General features: G+C 57.0%; 1 protein-coding gene across 1 annotated transcript in view; it reads left to right on the forward strand.

Moving 5' to 3' along the window:
- Positions 1-13,641, forward strand: part of LOC102946450 (tenascin-X) — an 82,626-nt gene that overhangs the window by 67,040 nt on the left and 1,945 nt on the right.

Below are 13,641 nucleotides of genomic sequence, written 5' to 3' on the forward strand. Positions count from 1 at the left end.
GCAGCTACATACCCATCTATCACCAAACCCTCCCTCTGTCCATCCATCCATCCGTCCATCCCCGTACACAGCTACATCCCATCTATCACCAAACCCTCCCTCTGTCCATCCATCCATCCCTCCATCCCCGTACGCAGCTACATATCCCATCTATCACCAAACCCTCCCTCTGTCCATCCATCCATCCCTCCATCCCCGTACACAGCTACATACCCATCTATCACCAAACCCTCCCTCTGTCCATCCATCCATCCCTCCATCCCCGTACGCAGCTACATCCCCATCTATTGCCAAACCCTCCCTCTGTCCATCCATCCATCCCTCCATCCCCGTACGCAGCTACATACCCATCTATCGCCAAACCCTCCCTCTGTCCATCCATCCATCCCTCCATCCCCGTACGCAGCTACATCCCCATCTATCGCCAAACCCTCCCTCTGTCCATCCATCCATCCCTCCATCCCCGTACGCAGCTACATACCCATCTATCACCAAACCCTCCCTCTGTCCATCCCTCCATCCCTCCATCCCCGTACGCAGCTACATACCCATCTATCACCAAACCCTCCCTCTGTCCATCCATCCATCCCTCCATCCCCGTACGCAGCTACATATCCATCTATCACCAAACCCTCCCTCTGTCCATCCATCCATCCCTCCATCCCCGTACGCAGCTACATCCCCATCTATCACCAAACCCTCCCTCTGTCCATCCATCCATCCCTCCATCCCCGTATGCAGCTACATACCCATCTATCACCAAACCCTCCCTCTGTCCATCCATCCATCCCCGTACGCAGCTACATCCCCATCTATCACCAACCCTCCCTCTGTCCATCCATCCATCCCTCCATCCCCGTACGCAGCTACATCCCCATCTATCACCAAACCCCCCCTCTGTCCATCCATCCATCCCTCCATCCCCGTACGCAGCTACATACCCATCTATCACCAAACCCTCCCTCTGTCCATCCCTCCATCCCTCCATCCCCGTACGCAGCTACATACCCATCTATCACCAAACCCTCCCTCTGTCCATCCATCCATCCCTCCATCCCCGTACGCAGCTACATCCCCATCTATCACCAAACCCTCCATCTGTCCATCTATCCCTCCCTCCATCCCCGTACGCAGCTACATACCCATCTATCACCAAACCCTCCCTCTGTCCATCCATCCATCCCTCCATCCCCGTACGCAGCTACATCCCCATCTATCACCAAACCCTCCATCTGTCCATCCATCCATCCCTCCATCCCCGTACGCAGCTACATACCCATCTATCACCAAACCCTTCCTCTGTCCATCCATCCATCCCTCCATCCCCGTACGCAGCTACATCCCCACCTATCACCAAACCCTCCCTCTGTCCATCCATCCATCCCTCCATCCCCGTACGCAGCTACATACCCATCTATCACCAAACCCTCCATCTGTCCATCCATCCATCCCTCCATCCCCGTACGCAGCTACATACCCATCTATCACCAAACCCCCCCTCTGTCCATCCATCCATCCCCGTACGCAGCTACATCCCCATCTATCACCAAACCCTCCCTCTGTCCATCCATCCATCCCTCCATCCCCGTACGCAGCTACATCCCCATCTATCGCCAAACCCTCCCTCTGTCCATCCATCCATCCCTCCATCCCCGTATGCAGCTACATACCCATCTATCACCAAACCCTCCCTCTGTCCATCCATCCATCCCCGTACGCAGCTACATACCCATCTATCACCAAACCCTCCCTCTGTCCATCCCATCCATCCCTCCATCCCCGTACGCAGCTACATACCCATCTATCAACAAACCCTCCCTCTGTCCATCCATCCATCCCTCCATCCCCGTACGCAGCTACATACCCATCTATCACCAAACCCTCCCTCTGTCCATCCATCCATCCCTCCATCCCCGTACACAGCTACATACCCATCTATCACCAAACCCTCCCTCTGTCCATCCATCCATCCCTCCATCCCCGTACGCAGCTACATCCCCATCTATCACCAAACCCCCCCCTCTGTCCATCCATCCATCCATCCATCACTCCATCCCCGTACGCAGCTACATCCCCATCTATCACCAAACCCTCCCTCTGTCCATCCATCCATCCCTCCATCCCCGTACGCAGCTACATATCCATCTATCACCAAACCCTCCCTCTGTCCATCCATCCATCCCTCCATCCCCGTACGCAGCTACATCCCCATCTATCACCAAACCCTCCCTCTGTCCATCCATCCATCCCTCCATCCCCGTACGCAGCTACATACCCACCTATCACCAAACCCCCCCTCTGTCCATCCATCCATCCCTCCATCCCCGTACGCAGCTACATACCCATCTATCACCAAACCCTCCCTCTGTCCATCCATCCATCCCTCCATCCCCGTACGCAGCTACATCCCCATCTATCACCAAACCCTCCCTCTGTCCATCCATCCATCCATCCATCCCTCCATCCCCGTACGCAGCTACATACCCATCTATCACCAAACCCTCCATCTGTTCATCTATCCCTCCCTCCATCCCCGTATGCAGCTACATCCCCATCTATCGCCAAACCCTCCCTCTGTCCATCCATCCATCCCTCCATCCCCGTACGCAGCTACATCCCCATCTATCACCAAACCCTCCATCTGTCCATCCATCCCTCCATCCCCGTACACAGCTACATACCCATCAATCACCAAACCCTCCCTCTGTCCATCCCTCCATCCCCGTACGCAGCTACATACCCATCTATCACCAAACCCTCCCTCTGTCCATCCCTCCATCCCTCCATCCCCGTACGCAGCTACATCCCCATCTATCACCAAACCCCCCCTCTGTCCATCCATCCATCCCTCCATCCCCGTACACAGCTACATACCCATCTATCACCAAACCCCCCCCTCTGTCCATCCATCCATCCATCCATCACACCATCCACGTACGCAGCTACATACCCATCTATCGCCAAACCCTCCCTCTGTCCATCCATCCATCCCTCCATCCCCGTACGCAGCTACATACCCATCTATCAACAAACCCTCCCTCTGTCCATCCATCCATCCCTCCATCCCCGTACGCAGCTACATCCCCATCTATCGCCAAACCCTCCCTCTGTCCATCCATCCATCCCTCCATCCCCGTACGCAGCTACATACCCATCTATCAACAAACCCTCCCTCTGTCCATCCATCCATCCCTCCATCCCCGTACGCAGCTACATCCCCATCTATCGCCAAACCCCCCCTCTGTCCATCCATCCATCCCTCCATCCACGTACGCAGCTACATCCCCATCTATCACCAAACCCTCCCTCTGTCCATCCATCCCTCCATCCCCGTACGCAGCTACATCCCCATCTATCGCCAAACCCTCCCTCTGTCCATCCATCCATCCCTCCATCCCCGTACGCAGCTACATACCCATCTATCACCAAACCCTCCCTCTGTCCATCCATCCAGCCCTCCATCCCCGTACGCAGCTACATACCCATCTATCACCAAACCCTCCCTCTGTCCATCCATCCATCCCCGTACGCAGCTACATCCCCATCTATCACCAAACCCTCCATCTGTCCATCTATCCCTCCCTCCATCCCCGTACGCAGCTACATCCCCATCTATCGCCAAACCCTCCCTCTGTCCATCCATCCATCCCTCCATCCCCGTACGCAGCTACATCCCCATCTATCACCAAACCCTCCCTCTGTCCATCCCTCCATCCCTCCATCCCCGTACGCAGCTACATATCCATCTGTCACCAAACCCTCCATCTGTCCATCCATCCATCCCTCCATCCCCGTACGCAGCTACATACCCATCTATCACCAAACCCTCCCTCTGTCCATCCATCCATCCCTCCATCCCCGTACGCAGCTACATCCCCATCTATCGCCAAACCCTCCCTCTGTCCATCCATCCATCCCTCCATCCCCGTACGCAGCTACATCCCCATCTATCACCAAACCTCCCTCTATCCATCCATCCATCCCTCCATCCCCGTACGCAGCTACATCCCCATCTATCGCCAAACCCTCCCTCTGTCCATCCATCCATCCCTCCATCCCCGTACGCAGCTACATACCCATCTATCACCAAACCCTCCCTCTGTCCATCCATCCATCCCTCCATCCCCGTACGCAGCTACATACCCATCTATCACCAAACCCTCCCTCTGTCCATCCATCCATCCCCGTACGCAGCTACATCCCCATCTATCACCAAACCCTCCATCTGTCCATCTATCCCTCCCTCCATCCCCGTACGCAGCTACATCCCCATCTATCGCCAAACCCTCCCTCTGTCCATCCATCCATCCCTCCATCCCCGTACGCAGCTACATACCCATCTATCACCAAACCCTCCCTCTGTCCATCCATCCATCCCTCCATCCCCGTACGCAGCTACATCCCCATCTATCGCCAAACCCTCCCTCTGTCCATCCATCCATCCCTCCATCCCCGTACGCAGCTACATACCCATCTATCAACAAACCCTCCCTCTGTCCATCCATCCATCCCTCCATCCCCGTACGCAGATACATCCCCATCTATCACCAAACCCTCCCTCTGTCCATCCATCCATCCCTCCATCCCCGTACGCAGCTACATATCCAACTATCACCAAACCCCCCCTCTGTCCATCCATCCATCCCTCCATCCCCGTACACAGCTACATACCCATCTATCACCAAACCCTCCCTCTGTCCATCCATCCATCCCTCCATCCCCGTACGCAGCTACATCCCCATCTATCACCAAACCTCCCTCTATCCATCCATCCATCCCTCCATCCCCGTACGCAGCTACATACCCATCTATCACCAAACCTCCCTCTATCCATCCCTCCATCCCTCCATCCCCGTACACAGCTACATACCCATCTATCAACAAACCCTCCCTCTGTCCATCCATCCATCCCTCCATCCCCGTACGCAGCTACATCCCCATCTATCACCAAACCCTCCCTCTGTCCATCCATCCATCCCTCCATCCCCATACACAGCTACATACCCATCTATCACCAAACCCTCCCTCTGTCCATCCATCCATCCCTCCATCCCCGTACGCAGCTACATCCCCATCTATCACCAAACCCTCCATCTGTCCATCCATCCATCCCTCCATCCCCGTACGCAGCTACATCCCCATCTATCACCAAACCCTCCATCTGTCCATCCATCCATCCCTCCATCCCCGTACGCAGCTACATATCCATCTATCACCAAACCCCCCCTCTGTCCATCCATCCATCCCTCCATCCCCGTACGCAGCTACATCCCCATCTATCACCAAACCCTCCCTCTGTCCATCCATCCATCCCTCCATCCCCGTACACAGCTACATCCCCATCTATCACCAAACCCCCCCTCTGTCCATCCATCCATCCCTCCATCCCCGTACACAGCTACATACCCATCTATCACCAAACCCTCCCTCTGTCCATCCATCCATCCCTCCATCCCCGTACGCAGCTACATACCCATCTATCACCAAACCCTCCCTCTGTCCATCCATCCATCCCTCCATCCCCGTACGCAGCTACATCCCCATCTATCACCAAACCTTCCATCCATCCATCCCTCCATCCCCGTACGCAACTACATACCCATCTATCACCAAACCCTCCCTCTGTCCATCCATCCATCCCCGTACGCAGCTACATACCCATCTATCATCAAACCCTCCATCTGTCCATCCATCCATCCCTCCATCCCCGTACACAGCTACTTACCCATCTATCACCAAACCCTCCCTCTGTCCATCCATCCATCCCTCCATCCCCGTACGCAGCTACATACCCATCTATCATCAAACCCTCCATCTGTCCATCCATCCATCCCTCCATCCCCGTACACAGCTACATACCCATCTATCACCAAACCCTCCCTCTGTCCATCCATCCATCCCTCCATCCCCGTACGCAGCTACATACCCATCTATCACCAAACCCTCCCTCTGTCCATCCATCCATCCCTCCATCCCCGTACGCAGCTACATACCCATCTATCATCAAACCCTCCCTCTGTCCATCCATCCCTCCATCCCCGTACGCAGCTACATCCCCATCTATCGCCAAACCCTCCCTCTGTCCATCCATCCATCCCTCCATCCCCGTACGCAGCTACATACCCATCTATCACCAAACCCTCCCTCTGTCCAAGTATCTCTGCATCCATCCCCATATGCAAGAGAGCTATTATGGCTGCCAAGATCACCAGGCAGAAGGGTTACACGTACATACAAATACACCTCTACGTGTGCATCTCCCAAAACAGCTGTCCATCCCCGTACGCCTCCACCCACCCTTCACCCCTTTCCTCCATCTGTTCTCATACACCTCTGCCCACCTGCCTGTCTGCCCATCCATCCACATCTGCATCCATTCCTCTATCTATCTGACTGTCCCCTCCATCCATCCATCCCAATACACAGCTCTCTGTCCATTCATCCATCCCTCCACAACTCCTCCATCCATCCATCTTCCTCTCTCTAGCTGTTGAATGGGCGGCAATCTGTCTGGGGAGGCTGGAGGATTGGAAACAACTTCCTGCGAATGTCCCGGCCCTGTGGTCGGCGTTACCACCACCCTGCAAAGCAAAGGGGGAGGGTGGGGAAGGGGGCAGCACCCCCGGGTCCAGCCGCTGACCTGTGACGGTGTCGGTGGAGACGGGGCCGAGGCGCTTGCGGCCGGAGATGCCGTAGAGGTTGAACTTGTATCGGCGGGAAGGGGCCAGGTTGGTGACGGTGACCGTGCGGGATCCCCCGTCCACGGGCAGTGCCTGGGGTTTGCCCTCCGCGTCCTTGTACTGGAGGAGGAAGGAGTCGAAGGTCCCGGCCTGGACGGTCCAGGAGAGCAGGATGGAGTCGTGGGTGACGTCGGAGGCTGAGAGCTCCCCCAGGCTGGGCTGGGGGGCGGGTTCCTCCTCCCGCGGCGCTGTGGCGGGAACAGAGAGAGGGAGGTGAAGGTCACATCCAGGATTGGGGGCAGCTTTCCGGGTTCATGTGGGGTCGGGTTATTCTGAGCCAGAGGGGATCTGCAGAGATGATTAGTGGGGGAGGGGGCAGGGAGCCCCAATGACCGGCCCCAGGACACAGCTGGATCCTGACGCTGGGAAGGAGAGCTGGGGACAGACAGACGGACGGGGCATGTCTGCAAAGAGGATCCCACATTCCCGGGTTCCCCAGGGTCATCCCGCCCCACGGAGGGTGTGATGTTATGAGTGCAATATCATATCTCATTGACGGGTGACAGGGCCGGAAAGAGTTATTAACTCACAGACTGATGTGACCCAGGGCTGAACTGTAAAGACTGGTTAGGAAGATCTGGAAATGAAGAGAGGTTTGCAATGCAGCCGGCATCGTTAGAGAGAGAAGGGGAGCTGCGTGCTCAGGTCTTGTGGTGTCAGCAAACAAGCCTTGTCTATGGCTGTGGCTTTGATCCAAAGATCAAAAAGGAGTATTCGTATTTAGGAAGACACTGGAGGGAACTAGTAATATTGTCTATATGTCTCTGGGAAGGTTGTGATAACCGGTGTCTGAACTGTTTCATGGATAAATTACCCTGGGCTAATTGCCAGGATGTTTGGGAAGAGGAAATTTAAGCCAACTGTTTTCTCAGGCCAAAAGGCTGCAGGAAATGTATAAAGACCCTGGGACCCGATCCTCCTTCATCGCAGATCTGCTTTGGGGTTCAAGAAGGGGAAACCCAGATCCATAAAGATTGAGATCCCCAGTCGCTGACTGGAGTCACCCTGAACATGGACATTTAGAAATAGGCCACAGGTTATAGTCCAAAGAACTTGGCCACTAGAAACTCATCTCTGCTGTGAATCTGGACCTCAAGAACTGAACTCAAGTCTGTCTGGATATTGATCTTTCAACCAACGCTCTTTTCTTTTTTAATACATTTTAGTTTAGCTAATAAGAATTGGCGAGAAACAGGTATTCTGGGTAAGATCAAAGTTATCATTTGACTTGGGTGTGTGGCTGATCCTTTGGGATTGGAAGGACCTTTTCCTTGATACGGTGAGAAGATTTTCAGAATTTATCATCCTATGTTTGACGTGTGTCTGGACGGCGGGCGGAGGCCGGGCACTGTAAGGGCACTGCGTTGTGGACTCCTGGGTCCCCATGGGAGGTCGGACAGAGGCTGCTTTGGCCTGGCTGGGTAAATCTCGGCAGTGGAATATCCCCCAGCGTTTGGGGTTCGCCTGCCCCAGTCGGTTTGCAGTTCACCCTGATTGAGTGACCTCAGCTGGCTCCCACGGGAACCTTCGCTACAGAGGGGTCGTCCCGGCACAAATCATTGTGAGAGCTGAGCTGGGGGGGAGAGGGGGAAGGAAGAACAAACGAGAGAGAGAGCGAAGGGGGTGAACCAAAGCCACGAACATCAGTGGAAAGATCCCCATTGACACCAATCCAGCCCCACGGAGGGAGCTCAGCACCCACCGGCAGCCAGCTCCTCCCGGTCCCCCCCAGCGCCTCCCACCCGCTGTGATCAGCTGTTCCGCAGAGGGGGAGGGGCGGGGACGGGGCGGGCTCAGGGGAGGGGGTGGACCTGGCGGGAAGAGGTGGGACGGGGCAGAACACGGGTGGGAAAAGGCGGGGTGGGGGTCTGGGGGAAGGGTGGAGTGGGGGTGGGGCCTGGGGTGGGGCAGGGGTTGAGTACCCGCCAGGGCAAGGAGTAATCCGGCACCTGGGCACTCACCCACATACAGCCAGGCATCCGTCCATCGATCTGTGCGTCCACACAGACAGCGATTCCTCTCCATTTATCCCCCGCGTCTCACCATCGATGTCATCCACCCCACGCACCCTTCCACCCCGCCACCGATCCGTAAGCAGATCCACGTACCCGTCTACCTGTCCCTCCCCATACACCCCAAAACACACAGCCATCCACCCGTCTACCTGTCCATCCCCATACACCCCATAACACACAGCCATCCACCCGTCTACCTGTCCCTCCCCATACACCCCATAACACACAGCCATCCACCCGTCTACCTGTCCATCCCCATACACCCCATAACACACAGCCATCCACCCGTCTACCTGTCCATCCCCATACACCCCATAACACACAGCCATCCACCCGTCTACCTGTCCATCCCCATACACCCCAAAACACACAGCCATCTACCCGTCTACCTGTCCCTCCCCATACACCCCATAACACACAGCCATCCACCCGTCTACCTGTCCCTCCCCATACACCCCAAAACACACAGCCATCCACCCGTCTACCTGTCCCTCCCCATACACCCCAAAACACACAGCCATCCACCCGTCTACCTGTCCATCCCCATACACCCCATAACACACAGCCATCCACCCGTCTACCTGTCCCTCCCCATACACCCCAAAACACACAGCCATCCACCCGTCTACCTGTCCCTCCCCATACACCCCAAAACACACAGCCATCCACCCGTCTACCTGTCCATCCCCATACACCCCATAACACACAGCCATCCACCCGTCTACCTGTCCCTCCCCATACACCCCAAAACACACAGCCATCCACCCGTCTACCTGTCCCTCCCCATACACCCCAAAACACACAGCCATCCACCCGTCTACCTGTCCCTCCCCATACACCCCAAAACACACAGCCATCCACCCGTCTACCTGTCCCTCCCCATACACCCCAAAACACACAGCCATCCACCCGTCTACCTGTCCCTCCCCATACACCCCAAAACACACAGCCATCCACCCGTCTACCTGTCCCTCCCCATACACCCCATAACACACAGCCATCCACCCGTCTACCTGTCCCTCCCCATACACCCCATAACACAAAGCCATCCACCCGTCTACCTGTCCCTCCCTATAGACCCCATAACACACAGCCATCCACCCGTCTACCTGTCCCTCCCCATACACCCCAAAACACACAGCCATCCACCCGTCTACCTGTCCCTCCCCATACACCTCATAACACACAGCCATCCACCCGTCTACCTGTCCCTTCCCATACACCCCATAACACACAGCCATCCACCCGTCTACCTGTCCCTCCCCATACACCCCATAACACACAGCCATCCACCCGTCTACCTGTCCCTCCCCATACACCCCAAAACACGCAGCCATCCACCCGTCTACCTGTCCGTCCCCATACACCCCATAACACAAAGCCATCCACCCGTCTACCTGTCCCTCCCTATAGACCCCATAACACACAGCCATCCACCCGTCTACCTGTCCCTCCCCATACACCCCAAAACACACAGCCATCCACCCGTCTACCTGTCCCTCCCCATACACCTCATAACACACAGCCATCCACCCGCCTACCTGTCCCTCCCCATACACCCCATAACACACAGCCATCCACCCGTCTACCTGTCCCTCCCCATACACCTCATAACACACAGCCATCCACCCGTCTACCTGTCCCTCCCCATACACCCCAAAACACACAGCCATCCACCCGTCTACCTGTCCCTCCCCATACACCCCAAAACACACAGCCATCCACCCGTCTACCTGTCCCTCCCCATACACCCCAAAACACACAGCCATCCACCCGTCTACCTGTCCATCCCCATACACCCCATAACACACAGCCATCCACCCGTCTACCTGTCCATCCCCATACACCCCATAACACACAGCCATCCACCCGTCTACCTGTCCCTCCCCATACACCCCAAAACACACAGCCATCCACCCGTCTACCTGTCCCTCCCCATACACCCCAAAACACACAGCCATCCACCCGTCTACCTGTCCCTCCCCATACACCCCATAGCACACAGCCATCCACCCATGCCAAAATTACCCATTGTTAAGGCTACATTTTAGTCATGGACAGGTCACGGGCATTAAACAAAAATATACGGCTGGTGACCTGTCCATGACTTTTACTATGTACCCCTAACTAAAACTTGGGCGTGGGGCTGCAGGTGTTTTTCTGGGGGGGTGGTCCGGTGCTGGTGCTGGGTGGGAGCGGGCAGCAGCGTATGGCCCGGGACCCCTGCTGGTGCTGTGGGGGGAGGGTTGGTGGGGCTCACAGGCTCCCGGCTCCGGGTGTCCCTGCAGCTCCTAGGCGGCGGAGGGTCCAGGGGGCTCTGCGCGCTGCTCCCGCCACAAGCGCCGGCTGCGCAGCTCCCATTGGCCGGGAACCGCAACCAGTGGGAGGTGCAGGGGAGGGGCCTGTGAGCGCGGGCAGTGCGTGGAGCCCCCAGACCCCTCCGCTGCCTAGGAGCTGCAGAGCCATGCCAGTGGGAGCCGGGGAGCCCCCCATCCCAAGGTAAGTGCCCCCCTGCATCCCTCTGCCCCAGCCCCCTCCCACACATCCAGAGTGCTGCTGCTGGCCGCTGCAGAAGTCACAGAGGTCACGGAAACTCATGGATCCATGATGTCCGTGACCTCCGTGACAGACTCACAGCCTCACGCATTGTCCATCCATCCCCATACACAGCTATCCCTCCCTTCGTCCCAACACCCATTCACCCATCCATCCACCCACCCACCCATCCATCCATCTACCAATCCACCCATCCATCCATCTACCAATCCATCCATCCATCTACAAATCCATCCCCATACACAGCTATCCCTTCCTTCGTCCCAACACACATCCACCCACCCACCCAACCACCCATCCATCCATCCATCTACCAATCCATCCATCCATCTACCAATCCATCCCCATACACAGCTATTCCTCCCTTCATCCCAACACACGTCCACCCACCCCCATACACAGCTATCCCTCCCTTCGTCCCAACACACATCCATCCATCCATCCATCCCCATACACAGCTATCCCTCCCTTCGTCTCAACACACATCCACCCACCCACCCACCCACTCATCCATCCATCCATCTACCAATCCATCCATCCACCCATCTACCAATCCATCCCCATACACAGCTATCCCTCGATCTTTCCCACACACATCCACCCACCCATCCATCCATCTACCAATCCACCCATCCGTCCACACCCTCTATCCATCCACCCACCCACCAACACCCCTCTGTCCAGCCATGTGAACACATAACCTTCTCTCTCTCTCCATCTGTTGAATGGCCATAGACAGGTCATGGAAGCTGGAGACTGGGAAGCATCATCCCAGGAAGGTCCTAGCCTAGTGGCCAGCAGCCCTGCCACACTGCAAAACAAAGGGGGGTGGGTGGGGAAGGGGCCAGTGCCCGGGAGCAGCTGCTGACCTGTGACGGCGTCGGTGGAGACGGGGCCGAGGCGCTTGCGGCCGGAGATGCCGTAGAGGTTGAACTTGTATCGGCGGGAGGGGGCCAGGTTGGAGATGGTGACCGTGCGGGATCCCCCGTCCACGGGCAGTGCCTGGGGGTTGCCCGCCGCGTCCTTGTACTGGAGGAGGAAGGAGTCGAAGGTCCCGGCCTGGACGGTCCAGGAGAGCAGGGCGGAGTCGTGGGTGACGTTGGAGGCCGAGAGCTCCCCCAGGCTGGGCTGGGGGGCGGGTTCCTCCTCCCGCGGCGCCGCGGCTGGAACAGAGAGAGGGGGTGAAGGGCATGGCCAGCAGGAGCACTTGCCGGGTCCTTGGGGGAGCGGGTTATTGCCAGCCAGAGGGGATCAGCAGAGAGAATTAGCAGGGGAGGGGGCAGGGAGCCCCAGGGACCGGCCCCAGGACACAGCTGGATCCTGCTGCTGGGAAGGAGACCTGGGGACAGACAGACGCACGGGGCATGTCTCCAAAGAGAGTCCTGCATTGCAAGGTTCCCCGCGGCCACCCCGCCTCCGTGGAGGGGTCGGCCCAGAGCGACCGGCACAAAACTCGGCGAGAGCTGAGCTGAGCCGGGAGGAGAGGGGGGAAGGAAGAACAAATGACAGCAAGGGAGAAGGGGGTGAACCAAAGCCTCCATCAATGGAAAGATTCTCACTGACACCCCTCCAGCCCAACACAAACCTATACAGCCATCGATCACCATGTCATACGTCCACCCAGCCACGCATCTATCGTCATACTCACCCTGTCCCATTGCTCACAATGCCACCTGGCCACACATCTACCCATGAATCCCCCAAAATACCCATCCATCCCCACACACACCCACCCACCCTACCATCTGCATGTCCACCCTTCCATCCATCCCCACACACATCCACCCACCCTACCGTCTGTATGTCCACCCTTCCATCCACCCCCACACAAATCCACCCACCCTACCGTCTATCCGTCCACCCCCATATATATCCATTCATTACCATCGTCTCCATCCATCCGTCCATCCATCCATCCCCATACAAATCAATCCATTCAATTAACCTGCCCAAGACACATCGACCCAGCTGTCTGTCTATCCATCTATCCATCCATCCCCATCCACACTCCTCTCTCTACCCACTGAGTGGCCGGCAATCTGCTTATGGAGGCTGGAGGATTGGAAGTGTCTTCCTGGGAAGGTCCTGGCCCAGTGGTCGGCGTTTCTGACACTGCAAAGCAAAGGGGGGTGGGAAAGGGGCTGGTACCCCGGGTCCAGCTGCTGACCTGTGACGGCGTCGGTGGAGACGGGGCCGAGGCGCTTGCGGCCGGAGATGCCGTAGAGGTTGAACTTGTATCTGCGGGAAGGTGTCAGGTTAGCGACAGTGACCGTGCGAGATCCCCCATCCACGGGCAGCGCCTGGGGTTTGCCCTCCGTGTCCTTGTACTG

The sequence above is a fragment of the Chelonia mydas genome, chromosome 14 (genome assembly GCF_015237465.2).
Source record: "Chelonia mydas isolate rCheMyd1 chromosome 14, rCheMyd1.pri.v2, whole genome shotgun sequence".
NCBI lineage: Eukaryota > Metazoa > Chordata > Testudines > Cheloniidae > Chelonia > Chelonia mydas.